We start from the raw sequence: 20,403 nt of genomic DNA on the forward strand, positions 1-20,403 counted from the left end.
GTGGGTGAAGAAATAATCCTATTTTCTGAGTAACTTCATATTGTCTAATCCATCTGTTTGGCAGTGGGTGGAACAGAAGCTGATGTCTGCCAAAGAGTCGTGGCAGTTTCCAGCCAAGCTGCATTAATGGGAAGGGCTGCAGTGTATTGTCTCACACAAGCTCTCTGGGCAGTCCCAGAGAAGCAGCCACTCGCCTCATGAGGTCTTGAAAGACCTTGAAGTCTTCATGGGTAGGTGATGTTGACTCCAGTGTGATGGTCTTGTCTGGAGAAGAGGAAGAAATATCTAGGGATTCCTCCCTTGCTGCCTCCTACTATGTGGTCTCCAGTGAGAAGGGACATTGAGATGCTAAAGAAGAATGTTCTCTGGGAGCTACTGGAGCTGGAGAAGGTGGTTTCCTTCTGGATTGTGTAGCTGACAGAGGTCCAGAGGGCCTTGAAGCAGTCGAAGAAGCCCAATACTGCCCATGGTGGTGGGCACCATAGGAGGGCGTCTTTATAAGAATACTGGCCTTGCTCAATGTTTTGAGCAACTCTAGAGCATGATCTATATGGAGACCTGAAAGACCTTGGAGGAGATAGAAGTCTATCACGTGCAGAGTCTGAAGAGGAGGAGGAAATAGAACTCTCCTCTGTGAATGGGGGAGCCCTTCCCGTGGCTTTCGTGGAGGTCTCAGCACTGGCAACATATGGTGTTGCCCAAAAGGTACAGACATTGAGGTATCTGACAGTGCCAGTGGAAGTGAACGAGGCAGATGGAAGGCCAAAAAGGTGAGTCAATGTTGAATGCCAGTGGAGCCAGTGCTGACTGCATCAAGGATGCAGGAGAAACTGATGGTGCCTTAGTGGTACACAATGACAGCAGTGCCTACATAGCTGAGGCTGCTGTGACTGGTATTGGACAATGCACTTGCAGCAAAGGTGAGAATGGCAGAGGGAGACACAAATCCTTGTGGTGTTGATGGCACTGACAGTGGAGGTGAGCGCACAGCTGCCAAGTGGTGGTACCAGACCTGACGGTGTGGGGGTCAAAGATCTCTCCAGTAAAGGTGAAGGCACCAGTCTCAGTGACACCTCCTCAGAGGTATCAGTGCTTATGACCAGACATCAAATCGGCACTGAAGGACTTTTTTTGTGCCTTGTTGTGAAGAGCAAGACTTCAGTCTTTCAGTCTCAGATGGTTCTGAGTGCTTTGAGGAGACCACAGGAGAGGAAGATGAGTGAGATTTCTCACCCAAATCCAGTTTCAGAGCCAGGGCTGCTGCAGGGACGCTCCATGTGGAGGCAGGGCTGGATTAACCTTTTGTGGGGCTGGCGCCAAACATATTTGTGGGCCCCCATGGGACACTACAGCAGGAGTGCCAGAACCTCCCCCAGCCCCGGCTCAGGGAGACTCACTGTACCAGTGTCTCCCCAGAGCTTGTGGACACCTCAGACGGGGAGGTGCAGGGCACAACAATGTCTCTACATCTGGCTGATCAGAGGTCAGGGAACCTGCTCCCAGCACCTTCCCCAGCGACCCCTCTCCCTGCGCCCAGCCCAGGGCTGCTGCAGTCACTCTGCCCCACCAGAGTTACATGCAGGGAGCATGCTGGGGAGCAGGAGCAGCGGGAGAAGGACAGAGTTCCTTTCCCTCCCCCATGGCAGGCCAAGCAGAAATGGGGGGGGCACTTGACTCTGCATGCCCCCTGCCCAAGTGTCCACACTGGGCCCATCACTTGGAAGGAGCCATTATAAGCCCCTTCTGAGTGTGGGTCTGGCACCATTGTAAACCCAGGTAACACTGTCCCTGCAGGGCCCTCCTGGCTCCTGCCCCTGCTGGGCTGAGAAAGTCACACGGAGACCTTTAGGTTCAGTGCCCACCCGGTGCTTCTATTTACAGGATCTGCTCCCACCACCTTTCCACCATACAAGCAGTCCCCTTCTTGCAGTCCCCCGGGGGGAGAGAGGGGGCAAGCTATCTCTCTGTGCTTCCCCTCACTGCCTTTCCTCTACTGCAGCTTTCGTCTTTCCAGCAGCTCCCACAGCTTCCTTCTCCTGGGGCTCTTATCCAGCACCAGCCTGAGGAGGCAGCAGCTGTTCAAGCTTCCCCAGTCAGGGCCAGGTGGTCTGCCCAGCCCCAATTCACCTCCCTTAATTGGAGCTGGAGCGACAGAGGGTTGGCTAAGCAGTCTTCTGCTTAGCACCCTGTCACAGCCCGGTACTGAGTGGTGGAGGCCCTCTCCACGCTTTCAGGGTCAGGGTCAGGCTCTGAGGAGGGACACATCACCTTTTCAAGAAGATGAATTTGAAGGCAGAAATCCTCTGCTTCTTCATCCTCATTGGAAATGAGGTGCAAATGGGACATTTGCCCCTCACATGTCCCTCACCTAAGCAAATTAGGCAGCTTCTGTGCCTGCCGCTGAGAGCGATAGCAGTCCTGCATGTGGCATGTTGTTGGAATCCTGGTGATTTCTGCATGGCAAATCTCTCCACCCCAAAACAGTTAGCTGACTAACTAAACTATACTAGAAGTAACACTAAAATGAGCTATATACCATAAGAGAAACTCTCTTTCTTAAAGCTAGCTACCACAAGCTCGTGAGCGACGGAGAGCTGCAACTCTTGCTGTGGGCAGTAGGCAGGAACTCAGGGGGTGGCGGCGGCTGTGCCTCTGTACACCATCGGCACACAGATAGCAAGGGCACATGCGCTGACTAGTGGACTGCAGGCAAAAGTCTCCAATTTGAGTGCATTGCATTCAGATACACCCACAATGGAATGTATCTGTGCACACTGACTTGAAGTAGAACACTTTAAATGGAGAGTTCCACTCAGAGCAGGGGCGGCTCCAGGCCCCAGCACGCCAAGTGCCTGCTTGGGGCGGCAAGCCGTGGGGGGCGCTCTGCCGGCGCCGCGAGGCCGGCAGGCAGACTGCCCTCGGCGGCATGCCTGCAGAGAGTCCGCTCGTCCCGCGGCTTCGGCAGTAGCCGTGGGACCAGTGGACCCTCCGCAGGCACATCTGCGGGAGGTCCACCGAAGCCGCGGGTCCAGCGGACCCTTCGCAGGCACGTCTGCGGGAGGCCCACCGAAGCCGCGGGTCCAGCGGACCCTTCGCAGGCAAATCGCCGAAGGCAGCCTGCTCAGGGCGGCAAAAACCCTAGAGCCGCCCCGACTCGGAGTGCTTATATGTGACAACCCATAACGTGTATAACATTAGCACCTGCTTCCATAACAATTCCAAAATGCTACCACAAAATACGCTGTAACAGGGTGGCGCTCACCTCCCATGAGCACCTCCCCCCCTTGGCAGAGCATGTGTGCTGCACTTTCACTCTGCCTTGCGGTGAGTCTTCAGCAACTCAGCCCTCTGGCCGAGTCACACGTACAGACTGATGTAAAACATTAGATAGCTAAACCCCTTCTGGAGGTCCCAGAAAGTCACAGGATCCATGACTTCCACAACTTGTGTGACAAACTATCAGTGTATCATCACATACACATTCATGTCTGATTTTATATATCAGGGGAGATACTACTATAGGAGGAATGACTGTTGGAGGAACAGATGTCCCAAAGAGCTATTTAGTCTGTGAAGATGTATTTTGTGAACTTGAGCAGAGCAGTTAATGAAAAACGATGGTCTGCTGGCTTTGCAAAAACATGCAGCCAACACGGGTGCTGTAATACTGGTTAACAAGTGGTAACAGGGCTATGCAGTTAACATATAGCAAAGGCCTCTCTGCAAATAACCACTAAACCCAATGAACAAACAGTGTTAGGCTGTTCTTCAGATGACTTGTTTTTCTCCACTAGGTTTTCAAGCTCACTCTTTGTATTGTAAACATGCAGCTCGGCTGAGGAGCTCTGGGCCTCCAGGTGTGAGCCAGTTTGAAGTGGACACTTTAATTGCTGAAACTCTCCATTTCCTTTCTTTGAAATGGCGCACACAGCAGCGTGCTTTGCCAGGCTATATTTAACTCAGCGTGGGCTGTAACACTCTCTAATGGAAAATACTGAATGAAAGAAGAGGAATAGAGAGACAAAGTCAAGAAGTTCAAGTGGAAGTCAGGGGTTGAAGTTATTGTGGTCAGATAAAGAATTTTAAATGTTACTCAAATAATTATCCAGCTCTTAGTCACCTTTAAAAGATGCCATTACTGGAAGAAAGTAGGACCTACCTTATTTTGTTGTCTGATTAGCACTGGAACAAAAACAAACGTCACCTATCTCTAGCACTGTAGTTATAGTAGTCTTCTGTAGTTCTTGTTCTAAAGTCTTGCTATTAAACAGCAGATATGGTTCATCCCAAAGCAGCTGCATTTCGGTGGCAGATGAAACAACACACCAGATGGCCTGAATCTGCAATAATTATTCAGATAAAACTCATAGAGAAGTAAATGTAGAGCCACTATTTCAAACGTCTAAACTTACTTTTTTATATGTAACTATTTATGCACAAGAAACGCATAGTGTGCAAAAGGCATCTGCAGTTGTTAACAAATGTACCGTGTACAAAATGGCAGTTTGTACACACAGATGTGGTTCGTAATTGTAAAACAATTCTTCTGGATGGATTTACTGGCAGGAGAAATCAAACCTACAGCTTCTTGATCTAAATACATGAGCCACTACGGCCTGAGCTGAAAGAACTTTCTCTGCTAGTTCAGAGGTAGCGAACTCAAACTTCTGTGGTGCAGCCACCAGCGGGGCTCCGCATGCTGCTGTGTAAGCATGGGTTACCTCTGCACAGTTACACACGCCAAGTTTGCAGACATAAGTTTAGTGGCCAGTTTACAAAGCCGTTTTGAATTAGAGCTGGTCAAAAAATTTTCTTTGAAAGGTTTCTCTACAAAACGTGACTTTCCAACCAAAACGTTAATATTCCCAGACAGTGTTCATTTTGGTTGACTTTTTTTAAAAAATTTTCCTTGAGAAAAATTGATTTTTTGGGTTAGTTTTGGTGGAAAAAATCCCACTCACTTTTTTAGTCTCCCCCCCTCACCACACCTCTTTCCACTGGAAGAAAAGTAAAAATGTTTTTTCCCCACAAAAACTGAACACAATTTTTCAAAAATAAAAAGATGTCTTTTTGAAGTGTTTCCTTGAAAAATGTAATGACAAAATTTGAACAACACACACAAAGTAAAAGGCAGCTTTTCTCCCACAGTTTTTACAATATGAATAGACAAATAGGTGAGAGAAAGGACAATTATCCCCATTTTACAGATGGGGAACTAAGAGAAGTGGTCCTAAGATACCCACATTTAAAACTGAATAAAAGATGAGGCCATAGTTTGTTTCAGTGCATGGTCTGCATCTATGATTCCGTGGTTTAACTTTGTTTTCTGGCCACACAATATAATCTTCCTCATCCTAAAGTTCAGGGCTGCCCGGGCGGGGGGACAAGTGGGGCAATTTGCCCCCGGACCTGCAGGGGCCCCGTGAGCCCTGGCCCGGCGGCGGTCTGGGTCTTCGGTGGCATTTCAGCGGCGGGTCCTTCAGTGCTGCTGAAGACGCAGGGCGACTGAAGGGCCCCCCTGCCGCCGAAATGCTGCCGAAGACCCGGACCGCCGCTGGGTGAGTACAAGTGCCGCAGCTCCCCTGCTTTTCCCAAGGCCCCCTGAATCCTCTGGGCGGCCCTGCTAAAGTTCTGAGATGTCCAGTCTCATTAACACTTGAATTGTTGCCCTTCTATTTGTGTCTAGTGTAGTTTCTCCTGAGGAGGTGTCATCATCTCTGCTGCAGGCCTATGCCCTAACTTGGACCATCTCCGGAGCACCGAGCATTTCTCTTATCTTCTAATCATTTGCTAGGAGACAAAACCCAAAACAGAAGGTGCAGGCTGAAGATGATTACACAGTACTAAACCTCCAGTTACACAGGAGAAACACCAGCTGCCCACATCCAAGGTAGAATAATGATTGTACTTAGCACATTACATTTTTCAAATCACTTAGTACTAATTGGGGTGGGATTTTCATAAGTGCATCAGTGTCCCATAATAAGGCCTGTTCTGCAGTTTTTGTATCGGTATAACTATTTCGGTTTGGGGTATATATATATATATATATATATATATTTAACCAATTTAGATGTACCAGTGTAACCCTAGTTTGGAGGCAGTATTACCAGGAAAAAGTGCTTTAAAATGGCATAGCTTATTCCCCTTCCTGTATAAGAATAAGCTATACATATATAAGCACCTTTAATACCAATATAATGGCATCTACACCACAGGGGTTGTATTGCTTAACTATAGTTAAAACAGTAAAATTTGTGTTCAGACAAAGCCTTAGGAGCACAAATGCTTTCAATGGGCCTTGTGGTGCTAAGTCACTTAAAGGCTATGTCTACACTGGCAATTGAGCGACAAAACTTTTGTTGTTCAGAGGTGCTAAACCCTGCCCTACCCCCCACGCCCCCGGAAGGCAAAAGTTTTGCCACAGCAAGTGTCAGTCTGAATAGCGCGTTCTCGGCAGGAGCACTCTCCTGTCGACAACGCGAACACCACTCATTAGGGGTGGAAGTATTTTGCTGGCAAAAGTGCCATCAAGGAGCGGCTACACTGCCTGACTTTTAGCGACATGGCTGTGTCGACACGGCCGTGTGGCTAAAAGCTGTGTAGTGTAGACAAAGCCCAGACGCTTTTGGAAATCCCACTCTAAGATTGTAAAGTTCAAATTTTAATCATACCCAGAACCTTCCACTTGAGGAATTAAAAAGACAGGAATCACACAAAAGAATCAGGTCTGTGCAGCAGAAAAGGGGCCATTTTTAGGCTATATCTTCACATGGTGCTAGGGGTGAGATTCCCAGCTGTAGCAGACATACTCAGACTAGTGCTAGAATGTATCCACAGCAGTGTGACCTGCAGAATGGGCTAGTCACACCGAGAACATGCCTGTCAGAAATGCTGGGCACCTACTTGGGTTTGCGAGCCCATCCTGCAGCTCACATTTCAGCAGTTACATTAATTTTAGTACACTTGCCCAATGAGAGCTGGTGCAAATATGTCTCCTTGAGCTGGGAATCACACCCCTAACTCCAAGTGCAGAGATACCCTTAGAGTCACTTTTCAGGGCAGAGCTGTGCTGTAATGTAGAATGGCCCCTTGACCATCAGCAACATCTGCTCCCTTCGTGTATCAGTCACAGTTGCTGACAACAGGGATTAAAACAAGATTTTACTACTGTCCAGCCTGCACAACCACCACCAACTTCAGAGAAGGGAGTTGAATTCTTAAGGCCTGAATCCCCCCCACTCCCGCCCCAGGGCTCCCCCGATCCCCGTCCTACATCTTTCCACCCTGCTCCACCCCCGCCCCCACTCCATTCCTTCCCCCAAGGCCCCACCCCCACCTCCCTCTTCCCACCCCCCTCCCCTGAGCGCACTCCCTCTCCGCTCCTCCTCCTTCCTAGCACCTCCTGCACACCACAGAACAGCTGTTCCACAGCGTGCAAGAGGCACTGGGAGGGACGGGGAGGAGTTGATCAGCAGGGCTGCGGGCGGGCAGGAGGCGCTGGGGGGAGAGGAGGAGCTTGGCTACCAGTGTGTGCTAAGCAACTGCTATTTTTTTTCCATGGGTGCTCCTGCTGTGGAGCACCCATGGAGTTTGCACCTATGAGCAGAGCTCATGGTGGGACGCCCCAGAAATTCAGTCTTAGAAGGCTGTGAGGCAGCATGTGGCCTACTGTGAAGGAAGAGTGCGACCCCTTGGGAGTCTGGCATACTAAAGGGATTCCTCCAAGAGACTGTTCAAAAGCAGGGGATACAACACTTATCCTATGGATCCATGAGAGTCTTATACTGTGATTGTGCAGCACCTCGCCCCATGGGGTCCTGGTTCGTGACCAGGACTCCTAGGCACTATGATAACAATATCATTTTCCTACAACTTAAAGTTCTGAGAGGTCTCGTCTACTTAACGCATTGATTATTATTGCCTTTCTATTTGTGTCCATGACAGCATCTAAGTTTCCTGTGTGGTTTCTCTCTGCAGACCCTTACGGAGGCGTCATCACTTCCGCTGTCCAATTTAGGGCATAGGCCTGCACGCTCTCCCTACACATCCTGCTAGTGCTTCTAATCACTTGCCAGAAGATAAAACCCAAAACTAGAAGATGCAAGATGAAGCAGTTACATGATTAAATCTCCAGCCCAAGATGAGACCCTCAATACCCACTCCAAGGTAGAATTATAATACTTAGTACTTCTGATTTTTTGAAGCACTGAATATTGATAAATATTTTAATACTCAGTACATATATTCCATCTGAGGAACATAAAGTATTTTATATAAACGAATTAATCCTCAATGTCCCTATGAGGTGGGCAGGTATCTCCAGTTTACAGATGTAGAAACTGACAACCTGACAGCAGATTCCCTCCTTCTCTCCCACTCTTCCCAGTGCTGCCGGCCTGCAGTCTGGCTGTCTGCCAGTTATTCCCATGTGACTCCCATGGGTGCTACCAGATAACCGGCTAGCACAGAGATAGCTCACATTGGGTGTATAACAGATCAGTGAGGGTTTCTGGCAGCAGGGAATGGCGGTTTCTGGCAGTGTGAAGGTAGGTCACGTGGGGAGCATATGCCAGGGATCAGAGATGGTTTTGGGACCGCATGGAAGTGGGACAGGCCAAGAGTTACTCTAGCCAAGTATCTCAGGCTACTGGTGCCTTCCAGCTGCTGTAAAACTTCTCTATTAACAAGCTTCCTCCCAAGGGAGCTCCTGAACACCACAGCACACAGTTAGCTACCCAGGGATGGACCACCTCGAAACTAGCTAATTTCTAATGGCTAATAGGTCACCATCTCTCTGCCCTGTCAATCCCGTTTGGGTCACTACATAAATACACTGAGCAGCGACTGTCTGGAGAAGCAGCAACGACATCTCATGGCCAGACAGGGTAAGCATGGGTGGCAATAGGTTTTAGTATGGAATTACTTTTATTATTTCTGTATCATCACAGGTGTGAAAAATAGCATAGAATACATACACCACTATGGAAATGTATTTACATATATTTTGTCTTTATGGATCTCAGAACACTCTACAATTTCCATAAACAGAAAATCTCTGTACCCATGGTTGCTCTCACACCTATTCTTCATATGCAGCCTTTCTACAGCAAATAAATAATAGTGAACCATCCTGTTTAGAATATTTATGCTTTGTGGATTTTTAAAGCCAAAAGTGACCACTTTGATCACCTAATCTGATTTCCTACATAACGCAGGCCATGGAACTTCACCGAGTTCAAGTTAATCTGTGTGACTGCTCCTCATGTTACTGTAAAGTGATTGTTGTTATTCAGTAAACCAAGAACAATTAGTGACACCCCCACACTCACTTTTCCTTCAGAGGGATCTGGATGCAAACTCTGCCAATAGGACTGGTTTCCATATAGGAATAAGTGCTACCGGCTTTCTGAAGAGAGTAAGACTTGCAGTCAAAGCTAAGATGTTCAGCAAAGAATTCACAAATCCTAGTGACCGAGGATTAGGAAGAAATGGTAAACTAGAGGGTCACACACTTAGCTTCTGTAGTCTAAGATCACTGCACAAACCAAGGGCTCCTTCCACCCCTCCATTGCCCCCACAAGCTCCCTGTGTGCCCCGCTCCCATCCCCTCTATTTCAGGGACTACAACCACTCTACTCTCCCTTGTGCTAGGAGCCCCGTATATCCCCCCACTCTCTCCTTCCCCCATGCCACAGATTCAGTGTCTCCCATACCCCCTCCCCCATACCATAGAGCCCATGCCATGGCAGGAGAATGGGGGACACTATGCCCCTCATTATCCTGTTCCCATACTGCCATTTCCCCCCTCTCCCCATACCAGGCTCCCCCATTCTCCCCCACACTAGAAGTTCATACACAAAGCACCATAATTACCTCATTAACTCATACGTAAAATACCAGCACAAGCATGGTGGAAGGTGCAGTCGGAACCGGCTCTAGCTTTTCTGCTGCCCCAAGTGGCCAATCGGCGGCACTTTGGCGGCAGCTCAATCGCGCCGCTCCATTCTTCCACGGCAGTTTGGTGGCGGGTCCTTCACTCCTTCCTCTTCGGCGGCACTTTGCGGCAGCTCAAAGAGGAAGAGAGACTGAGGGACCAACTGCTGAATTCCCGTCCAAGACACGGACGTGCTGCCCCAATAGCGGACGGAGTGCCGCCCCTTTGTATTGGCCGCCCCAAGCACCTGCTTCCTTAGCTGGTGCCTGGAGCCGGCCTTGGGTGCAGTGTAGATGGGCCCTGGCTGACTAGCTGCCACCCTTTTCCTGGCCCTTCCCTCACTCTTTCTGATATTCCTGACTGGGCCTCAGTGGTGACCTACATAGCTGCACACAGTCACTTCCCTCTGCTTTCTCAAGGACTCTGCACTGCACACCCAGCTCGCCAGTCCGAGCACTATTCCTGATCCCAACCCCGATCTGACCCCACAGCCAAAAGTCAGTTCCCATCTGCCTTCCCCACTCACCGTTTGGAGAGCTGCTCTTCAGCTGCCTCTCTTGGCTGGAAAAGCAGCAAAGAATCCTGTGGCACCTTATAGACTAACAGACGCTTTGCAGCATGAGCTTTCGTGGGTGAATACCCACTTCTTCAGATGCAAGTCTCTTGGCTGGGTCGTGCACGTACTGCAGGGGGCAGACTGAGGTCTCCTAACAATGCAGAGCTGGTAGAGGGGAAGGGAGGAAGGGTCACCATAGTCTGAAGGGCATCCCTGGTCCGAGGGAGGTAACTGGGATTTATGTGCTGGGCTGAGAGGTGGAGGGAACCTCTCACAGCGAGTGGAAGGGGCTGAACTAAGGTGCCAGTCTGTCTGCCCAGCCCTCAGCTCTGCCACAAACTATCTGACCCTGCAATACCCTTGAGTAACTGCCAGTCTGAGCCTCCCCACTAACTGCTCCAGCTGTGACACAAATTTGGGGGTTACAGTTGACCTTTCCAGGGAAGCGTGATAGTTGAAGAATGTAACACAGAGACTTTGCTCCCAAACCAATCACTGTTCATTTTAGACAGCTCAAGAGATGTACAGCTCTTGTCAAAACACTAAAACATCTATACGCTGTTCCTGTTTCACGTTCCTCACCACACTGGAGTGTTCATCAGGATTGGGGCAGTATCCTTTCAGGGTTCCAAGTCCCCTCCCAGGCGCCTCTCGCCTCATGACGTCTCTGCAATGTGCAGGCTGCTCTTTCCTCCTGCCTGCGTCCTTTCACCTTGGTTGGTCCCACAGTCAAAGAAGGTCCCCTCTGCTACAAAAGGATGTCTCTCTAGTCCTCTCTCCTGCTCAACCTTCCTCTGTCTCAGAGTCCCCCTGAGTCTTTGGTGAAAATCACCACCTGGTTTCTTTGTTTTCCTGTTTGTGGACTTTCCATTTTCCAAAAACCCCTCCCTTCAGACCATCTGGGTCAAACTGGTTCTCCCAGATCAGACACCCTCCTTAGCATACCCACTGTTTGGCCAGAGATCCTGTATTAAGGTTAATGATTTATTTTATTTGTTCAACAGGTTCTTCCAGACCATGTTAGGAAAGGAAGAAGGGGGTGCTGTACATCTCCGGGATCCTGCCAGACACGCTGAGTGATTCAGTGATACAGGAATTTCATAAAATTAACCAGAATTCATAAGTTGTACAGAGACAGATTCCCCAAATTGTCTCAGTTGCATTTTTCAAGGAATTTGGCAGGTGTGCTCCTCCGAAGGAGGTGGTGTTTATTCCTATGAATAGTGGGCATAGCTGTTCCTACCTGACTTTAACAGCGAGGAGGGGCATGGATCTGTTCCACAGGTTGTATCTCTGAAATTTCTCAAGGTTTCTTGAGGTTCAGTACGTATGCTGGGGGAAAACTCAGGACTGATGGGGTGAATAATACAATCTGGTGAGCAATGGAATTTTCTTTCCCAGTCAGCTCCATTCATACATATTTGGTTGATCATATCAGTGAAGCATGTTGACAGCTCTTCATAGCAGTTGACGCCTGGGTCTGATGTCTGGGCTATGCAGCCTGGATTGCTTAGCCAGTTCACCGTGCAAAATAGCTCCGTTGACCATGATTCTGCTGCATGGATGTTGGCAGATCAAAAGATTGTTTTGCCTTCTTTATGCAGTGCTGTAGTCATTAGGATTTGCTGTACAGCGGGGTGGATTTGCTGCAGTAACAGCAGGGCTGGCTCTAGGTTTTTTACCACCCCAAGAAAAAAAATGTTGGCTGCCCCCCACCCCAGCCCTGGGCTCTCCCTCCCCCCACACCAGTGCCCTCCCCCACCCCCTGCCGCCCCAGCCCTGGGCTCCCCACCCACAAACGTGACCTCCTCGTTCACCACAGCAATCCCCGTTTACACTTGCAGTGGGGATCAAACCGTTTCTCCTATTTTTATTTCACTTTAGCATAAATCTCACCCCCCACCCCAACTCCATCTTTAGTGCTCCAAATGCACATGGAAGCCATAGGGACTAACCCTCAAACCTTGTACCCGGAAAGGGATGGGGATCTAGTAAAGAGGGTGCAGGCAGCGGAGCGGGTGTGGGGGTGCTTGGGGGCGCTACACTGGCAGAGAAGCAGGGTGTGATGTACTCGCGGAGGAGGAGAGGGGGTATCAGGAGGGGTGTGGGAGAAGAGGGGCAGGGGAAGGGGGAGGTGCGGGAGGAGAGGCCTGGGGGAGGGTACAAGGGGAGAGGTGCGGGGGAAGGGAGAGTACAAGGGGAAGGGGTGCGGTGAAGGAGCGATGGGGGGAGGTACACACGGAGGGGCTGCGAGCGGGATGGGGGGTGCAAGGGCTGAGAGGGGCAGGCGCTGACAGCTGCTTCCCCAGCCCCATGCAGGCAGGGCAGAGAGGACGGACACTGCCCCCCAGGTGCCCGAGCCGCGGGGGTCCCCCGGTGGGGCAGTATCCCCCGCAGCCCCGCTCGGAGCCGGGCTCTGCCTCTCCCCACCCAGGGCAGGCAGCGCGGGGCTGAGGCGGGGGAGGTGCGCGGCAGGCTGGGTCCAGAGGCAGGAGGGGGCAGCTCCCTGGCAGCTCGGGCTGCCCAGCCACTCGCCCTGTCACCTCACGAGCCGGGATCCGCGCCCCCTGCCCAGCCCGGCGGCGCCCTGCACAGCCCACTGCCGCGGGGAAACGCTGCGCCGCCCTGGGGAGACTCAGAGCAGAGCAGCAGGACCCCTCCCCCCTCCCTGCATCCCAGGCCCCCCTTCCCTCCCTCCCCGGCTCCTCACACCCAGGCTGGGCTGCAGTTCAGGCTGCCCTGCCACTGGAGAGCCAGAGCATCAACCCCCGGAGCTGAGCCCCTCTCGCCGCCCGCCGCAGCCCGGGCCCAGCTCCGGGGATGATGCTCGGGCTCTGCAGCGGCAGGGCAGCCTGAACTGCTGTCCAGCCTGTGCAACTCAGGCTGCCATGACACCATCTAGCGACTGCAACCAGAACTGCAGTGTCAGTTCCGGCTCAGCCTGAAAGCCTCAGCTGATGGGGAACATCTTGGTTCAGGGCTGGCCCCTGGCTTTTTGCTCCCCCAGGGGGGAAAAAAAGGGAGGGGGCTGAAATGCCGCCCCTTGGAAAGTGCCACCCTACACACATGCTTGGAGTGCTGGTGCCTAGAGCCGGCCCTGACAGTGCGGGGGGTGACATGCTCTCGAGAACAGAGAAGATTCTGCTGAGGAGCTGATGCAGTTGTGTCCCTTTCCTCCTGCATCTCTCAGAGCCCCAGAACACGTGGGACTAGACCCCCCATTTCACCAGCTTGCCCAGTGTTATCCCCCAGACCTGGCCCTTCCCCACAGACAATGCAGTGCCCTGGAGGTCGGGAGGGGATGGAAGCAAAATACTTCTGTCCTAAAGATTTCCCAGCGCCCTCCCCAAATGCAAGACCCCCAGCCTGGGAGAGCTCCCTTAGCACTTACTGCCATGTCTGGTCCCATGGCAGGGTCCCTGCTGGGCAGGAGGCTGGCAGGAAGTGGGACCTGGGAGGAGGTGAGTGACACGGAGAGCAGACTTCGGTGAGGAGCTCAGGCCAGAGAATTTTACTCTAATTTCTGCACCAAGCCCATCTGCCTGTTGGGCTTTCAGCCAGTCCGTTCATTCAGTCTGTGAGCCAGGGCCTGAGCCTCTCCCCAGATCATTTACTGCATCCAAAGAACTGTGCCAAAGCAATGTGGAGGCTGCAAGTCGAGCACCCAGAAGTCAGGAATGACCAGAACTAAGGCTGCCTGAAGCACCTGCTGCCGGGAGCAGCCAGGACCGGGGAAGCCCTGGGCTGAAGAAGGCTCAGTTGCCGTGCAGGGATGGTGCATGGTCCCATGCAGGAGCTGTGAGGGGATGGCGCACGCCTAGCACAGATGAAATCTTTGGAGAGTTGAGTTCAGCAGCTGAGTCTTCACTGAATATGCGTGAACTGACGTTTTCAGAGGCTTATAATTTTGGTTAAATTTGGGCCGATTTCCATGGGGATGGATGGGGCACATGCCTGTTATCAGGGCAACCCCTGGCCAAATATCAAGAAAGCACAGAGATGCCAGAGCTTTCCATCAAAAACCTTGGAAGAAGCTTTATTTTTTAACCTGGGCAAAGAAGAATGTTTTGCCTAATGTCCTTCTTGTAAGCGGCTCACCTGTTTAAGTGAAACTTACAAAAAACATCCTCAGGCAGGGAAATTTCATACTGAATGATTAAAATCTGGGAAAATTATAAGCACTGAAAACAGGGTATTGTAACAGGAAGCGTTGGGAGACTTGAGCTACCGGTATCATTGCCTACAACATAGTGGTAGCACCCAGAGGCCCCAGCTGAGATCGGGGCCCTGTTGCGCCGGGTGCTGCACAGACACACAGGGAGAGACAGTCCCTGCCCCAGCTGAGATCAGTCTAAACAGACAAGACAGGCAAAGAGTGGGAGGGGAAACCGAAGCACAGAGCAGGGCAGTGACTGCCCATGGTCACCTAGAAGGGCAGTGGTAGAGCCAGGACTAGACCCCAGTTCCCCCGTATCCCAGTTCAGTGCCTTAACCACTGCACCATGCTGCCTCCCCTGAAAGCCATGGAGAGAAGGGGCACATTGGTGGTTACCACTGGGCTGACGGTGCAGGGGTGAGGAGCAAGTTTGCACCTGCTTGTAGTCTGTAATCACAGCCTCCGAGGGGCCAGCAGCCTCACCTGCGACCGCAGCCTTTTCCCTTTGCTTTCTGGGAGATGAGCTGGGGACAGACATGCCTCTGGGTCACGCTGTCTTCACTGCGGGGTTTAAGGACCCTGCTCGGGGTCAAGGCATCGTCACCCTCACTCCTGTGCTGCCTTCAGAGCTGGGCGAACGGAGAGCAGCGGCTGCTGGCCAGGAGCCCAGCTCTGAAGGCCGCGTCGCCCCCAGCAGCAGCACAGAAGTAAGGGTGGCAATACAGTGAGCCCCCTACAATAGCTCTGTGACCCCCTTTTGGGTCAGGACCCCCAGTCTGAGACACGCTGTGGACTGCTGTATACCTTCACCCTACCGTGTAGGGCACCTTTTATAGTATACAGTAAAAGCTCACAGAAGACACCAGATTTCATGGGGGAGACCAGATTTCACAGTCCCTGATGCTTTTTCCATGGCAGTAAATTTGGTAGGGCCCCAGTCCTCCCACTGAAACACTGGTACTTTCTTCTGGTCTTCTGGCACTTCCCAGTGCCCCAGCCTAGAATCACACTGCAGGGCTCCTGATGAGAGACAGACTCAAGATCAAACTAAAATGAAAACACTTCACAGCTCTGGGAAACTTACAAACTCAGGGAGCATCTGGGATCAGGGGAGCTACAACGTTGGCTGGTTTGTAACCTTCCCCAGAGCAGCTGCTCCTGCTGCAGCACCCGAGACCCCAGGGGTTATTCTGACAGGAACTCACCCGATCCCTGACTGGTTCAGGGATGGGACCCACCAGTGGTCACCCGAGCCAGACACCATCTGCTGGAACGAGCTGGTCTCTGAACTGAACCTGAAGGGGGAGAGAAGAGAGATCCTCTAAAGAATCAATCGGCTACAGAGCCAGGACTTGGCTCAGTGTTTCAGTTCATTTGACTTAGACGAGACTGAAGACTAATGATACTTATCTGATAGGCCAGCGCTCAGGGAGAGTTCGCCCATATGACCCAGGGACCTTCCTACAAAGGAAGTAGCAGAATGTTACTAAACAAAACCACTCACAAAGTCTGTTGGAAGGAGACGGCCGGGGTGTTTCCGGATGTACCTAGTAGGGATAAAGGGAACTTGGGCACCAAGGTCCAGAGCCGCAAATGGACTTGGGTGTCTAAAGTCCAGATTTATGCACAACTGTGATCCACAAACCCCTGCTCAGCTGTCACCTCACCCTGTAGGCGCCTACGCTTACTCAGTGCCTATATTGTCCCTGTCAATGTCCTCCAGTTGCTAAGTTCCTGCCTCTGAGCATGGGCCCTGCTCCCTTCCATGTGACTGTTACCCCAGGGTTTAGGGCACTCACCCAGGATGTGGGAGACCCAGGTTCAAGCCCTCCCTCTGCCTGATGAGAAGCGGGGATCTGAACAGGGGTTCCACTGTGTTATGGGCTGTGCGATGCTGTTCGCTGTGCTATGAGCCATGCGAGGAGCGGCTTGCGTCGCCGTTCGCTGTGCTACGGGCTGTGCGATGAACGGCGTGCAGCACCATTCGCTGTGCTACAGGCTGTGCGAGAAACAGTGTTTGATGCCATTCCCTTTGCTATGGGCCGTGTGAGGAGCGATGTGCTGTGCTGTTCGTTGTGCTACGGGCCGTGCAAGGAACGACTTGCGGTGCCGTTTGCTGTGCTATGCGCCATTTCAGGAGCAATGTTCGTTGCCGTTTGCTGTGCTACGGGCTGTGCTAGAAACGGCACTGCACGCTGTTCAATGTGCTACAGGATGTGCAATGAACGGCATGCGGTGCTGTTCAGTGTGCTACAGGCCGTGCGAGGAACGGTGTGTGATGACGTTCCCTGTGCTACAGGCCGTGCGGTGTTATGGACTGTGACAAATGGATCTGGGGTGGAGGCTTCCAGGAAGGCTGCGAACTGGGTGCTGGGGCAAGTCCCTTTTTACCTGAGTCTCCCCAGGGCTGAGCAGGTCTCGCTGTCTGTTGTGCAGAGAGGTGTGGCCCCATCCCTGGGTCTGTTCTTCGGGACACCAGGACAGTTTAGCTCAGCAGCACGGACTTAAGGGGTGCCCTCGTTGCCAGAAGGTTTAGGCTCAGTGGGATCTCAGCACACCAAGTGACAGTCCCAAGGGGGTCCCGACCAGAAAACCAGTTACACAGCATGAAGTGTTTATATTTTTATTGATTATTTCTAATTTTTCCTTGACTCCGGTGTAGATACTGAGGCTCTCAATGAGGACAGTCAATGTATCTTGGCTCTCTGTTCCTAGTGGTTATTGTTGGTCTTCTTCAGTTGCTTGGGGAAGAGGTTTGCATATTCTGCTGCTTTCTCCTCGTCCTTCTCAGTGCGTTGCTTCTTGAGAGCATAAGTATGAGTCTCTCTGGCAGCACTCGGGGAATTCGCAATGGTTGGATCTTAGGAACCTTGGTCCAGAGTTTCTTGCCTTCCTTTCTCACAGGTTTGCTCACTACATATTGACGGATGGCATCTGTTCTGTAACGCTAGAACAGCTGGCAGATTCTGCCAGCCCTCTGGGGACCAAGTCGAGGAGGCCCCGTGGGATCTGTCGGGTCAGAAATCCCCCACGTGTGAATCTTCTCCTCCTCCTCCCGTTCCCCATCTCCTCCACCTCCATCTCCTCCTCCTCCCGTTCCCCCATCTCCTCCACCTCCATCTCCTCCACATCGCTGCTGCTGGGGTCGTCCTGGAGCTGGGGCTTCACCGGGGCACAGGCCTCTTGACCCCCTACCGCCCCACATTGTCCCCCAGGAGCACCTCCCGTTAGCACCGCAGGTGCAATCCAAACGCAGAGCACAGCCAGGGGAGAGGCCAGAGCGCACGGTGGCTTGTGCTGCTCGCACAGGCAGGGGCATGAAGGCGTAAAGGTCCAACCAGTGACACTGCGCCTGGCTCCGCTGCCATGTGGATGCCCCGCGGGCTGTGTTGCCTGGGCAGGGGGAGAAGCTGACGGCTCCATCTGCCGCTGGAGTCCCCGAAGCAGCCCGAGCCTAGAACAAGAGAGCCTGGCTCGCCCAGGATCGGGGCCCTTAAAGTGGGCTAAAAACGAGCCCGGCCAAGAGCCCGGCTTCGGCTGAAGCCCACTGGGCTGTTCTCACAGCCGCCCGTTCCCTGGCTCACTTGGGTCAAGGAGCCCAGCGCGATCGACAACGAAGCCTCCACTTCCCTAGGAGTCGCTCCCACAATCAAATCAGCCCCATTCATTACGAACAGGGAACAGCGCAGCCTGTATTTATCCATTGCTGGGCTCCGCCCCGCCCATGGGCCGAGCCAGGCCGGGAACCGGTTCTGTGGGCATGCTAGAAACGACACTGCACGCTGGTCAGCGTGCTACGGGCCGTGCTCAAAACGACACGGCCCGCCGTTCAGCGTGCTACGGGCCGTGCTCGAAACGACACTGCACGCCGTTGTGTGCTACGAGGTGTGCTAGAAACGACACTGCACGCCGTTGTGTGCTACGGGGTGTGCTAGAAACGACACTGCACGCCGTTGTGTGCTACGAGGTGTGCTAGAAACGACACTGCACGCCGTTGTGTGCTACGAGGTGTGCTAGAAACGACACTGCACGCCGTTGTGTGCTACGGGGTGTGCTAGAAACGACACTGCACGCCGTTGTGTGCTACGAGGTGTGCTAGAAACGACACTGCACGCCGTTGTGTGCTACGGGGTGTGCTAGAAACGACACTGCACGCCGTTGTGTGCTACGGGGTGTGCTAGAAATGACACTGCACGCCGTTGTGTGCTACGGGTTGTGCTAGAAACGATATGGCCCAATGTTCAGTGTGCTACGGGCTCTGCTAGAAACGACACGGTACAAGGTTCAGTATGCTATGGGGTCTGCTAGAAACGACACTGCCCACTGTTCTGCTTGCTACGGGCCATGTTAGAAACGACACTGCACGCCGTTGTGTGCTACGGGGTCTGCTAGAAACGACACTGCCCGCCGTTCAGCGTGGTACGGGCAATGCTAGGAACGACACTGCACGCCGTTGTGTGCTATGGGCTCTGCTAGAAACGATATGGCCCAATGTTCAGTGTGCTACGGGCTCTGCTAGAAACGACAAGGTACAAGGTTCAGTATGCTATGGGGTCTGCTAGGGGGTGTGCTAGGGGCTGTGCTAGAAACCACACTGGACGCTGTTCAGCGTGCTACGGGCTGTGCTAGGAACGACACAGCACGCCGTTCAGCGTGGTACGGGCAATGCTAGGAACGACACTGCACGCCGTTGTGTGCTATGGGCTGTGCTAGAAACGATATGGCCCAATGTTCAGTGTGCTAGGGGCTCTGCTAGAAACGACACGGTACAAGGTTCAGTATGCTATGGGGTCTGCTAGAAACGACACTGCCCACTGTTCTGCTTGCTACGGGCCATGTTAGAAACGACACTGCACGCCGTTGTGTGCTATGGCGTGTGCTAGAAACGACACTGCACGCCGTTGTGTGCTACGGGCCGTGCTCGAAACGAAACTGCACGCCTTTGTGTACTACGAGGTGTGCTAGAAACGACACTGCACGCCGTTGTGTGCTACGGGGTGTACTAGAAACGACACTGCACGCCGTTGTATGCTACGGGGTGTGCTAGAAACGACACTGCATGCCGTTGTGTGCTACGGGGTGTGCTAGAAACGACACTGCACGCCGTTGTGTGCTACGGGTTGTGCTAGAAACGATATGGCCGAACGTTCAGTGTGCTACGGGCTCTGCTAGATTCGACACGACCCAACGTTCAGAATGCTATGGGGTCTGCTAGAAATGACACTGCCCGCCGTTCAGCGTGCTACGGGCCGTGCTAGGAACGACACTGCACGCCGTTGTGTGCTACGGGCACTGCTAAAAACAACATTGCACGCTAGTCAGCGTGATACGGCCCGTGCTCGAAACGACACTGCACGCCGTTCAGCGTGCTACGGGCTGTGCTAGAAACGACACTGCACGCCGTTCAGTGTGCTACGGCCCATGGTAGAAACGACATGGCCCGCCGTTCAGTGTGCTATGGCCCGTGGTAGAAACGACATGGCCCGCCGTTCTGCGTGCTACGGGCCGTGCTCGAAACGACATGGCCCGCCGTTCAGTGTGCCACAGGCTGTGCTAGAAACCACACTGGACGCCGTTCAGCGTGTTACGGGCTGTGCTAGGAACGACACTGCACGCCGTTCAGCGTGCTACGGGCTGTGCTAGAAACAATATGGCCCAACGTTCAGTGTGCTACGGGCTCCGCTAGAAACGACACGGCCCAAGGTTCAGTGTGCTACGGGGTCTGCTAGAAACGACACTGCCCGCCGTTCAGCA

The sequence above is a fragment of the Mauremys mutica genome, chromosome 12 (assembly GCF_020497125.1).
Source record: "Mauremys mutica isolate MM-2020 ecotype Southern chromosome 12, ASM2049712v1, whole genome shotgun sequence".
Taxonomy (NCBI): Eukaryota; Metazoa; Chordata; order Testudines; family Geoemydidae; genus Mauremys; species Mauremys mutica.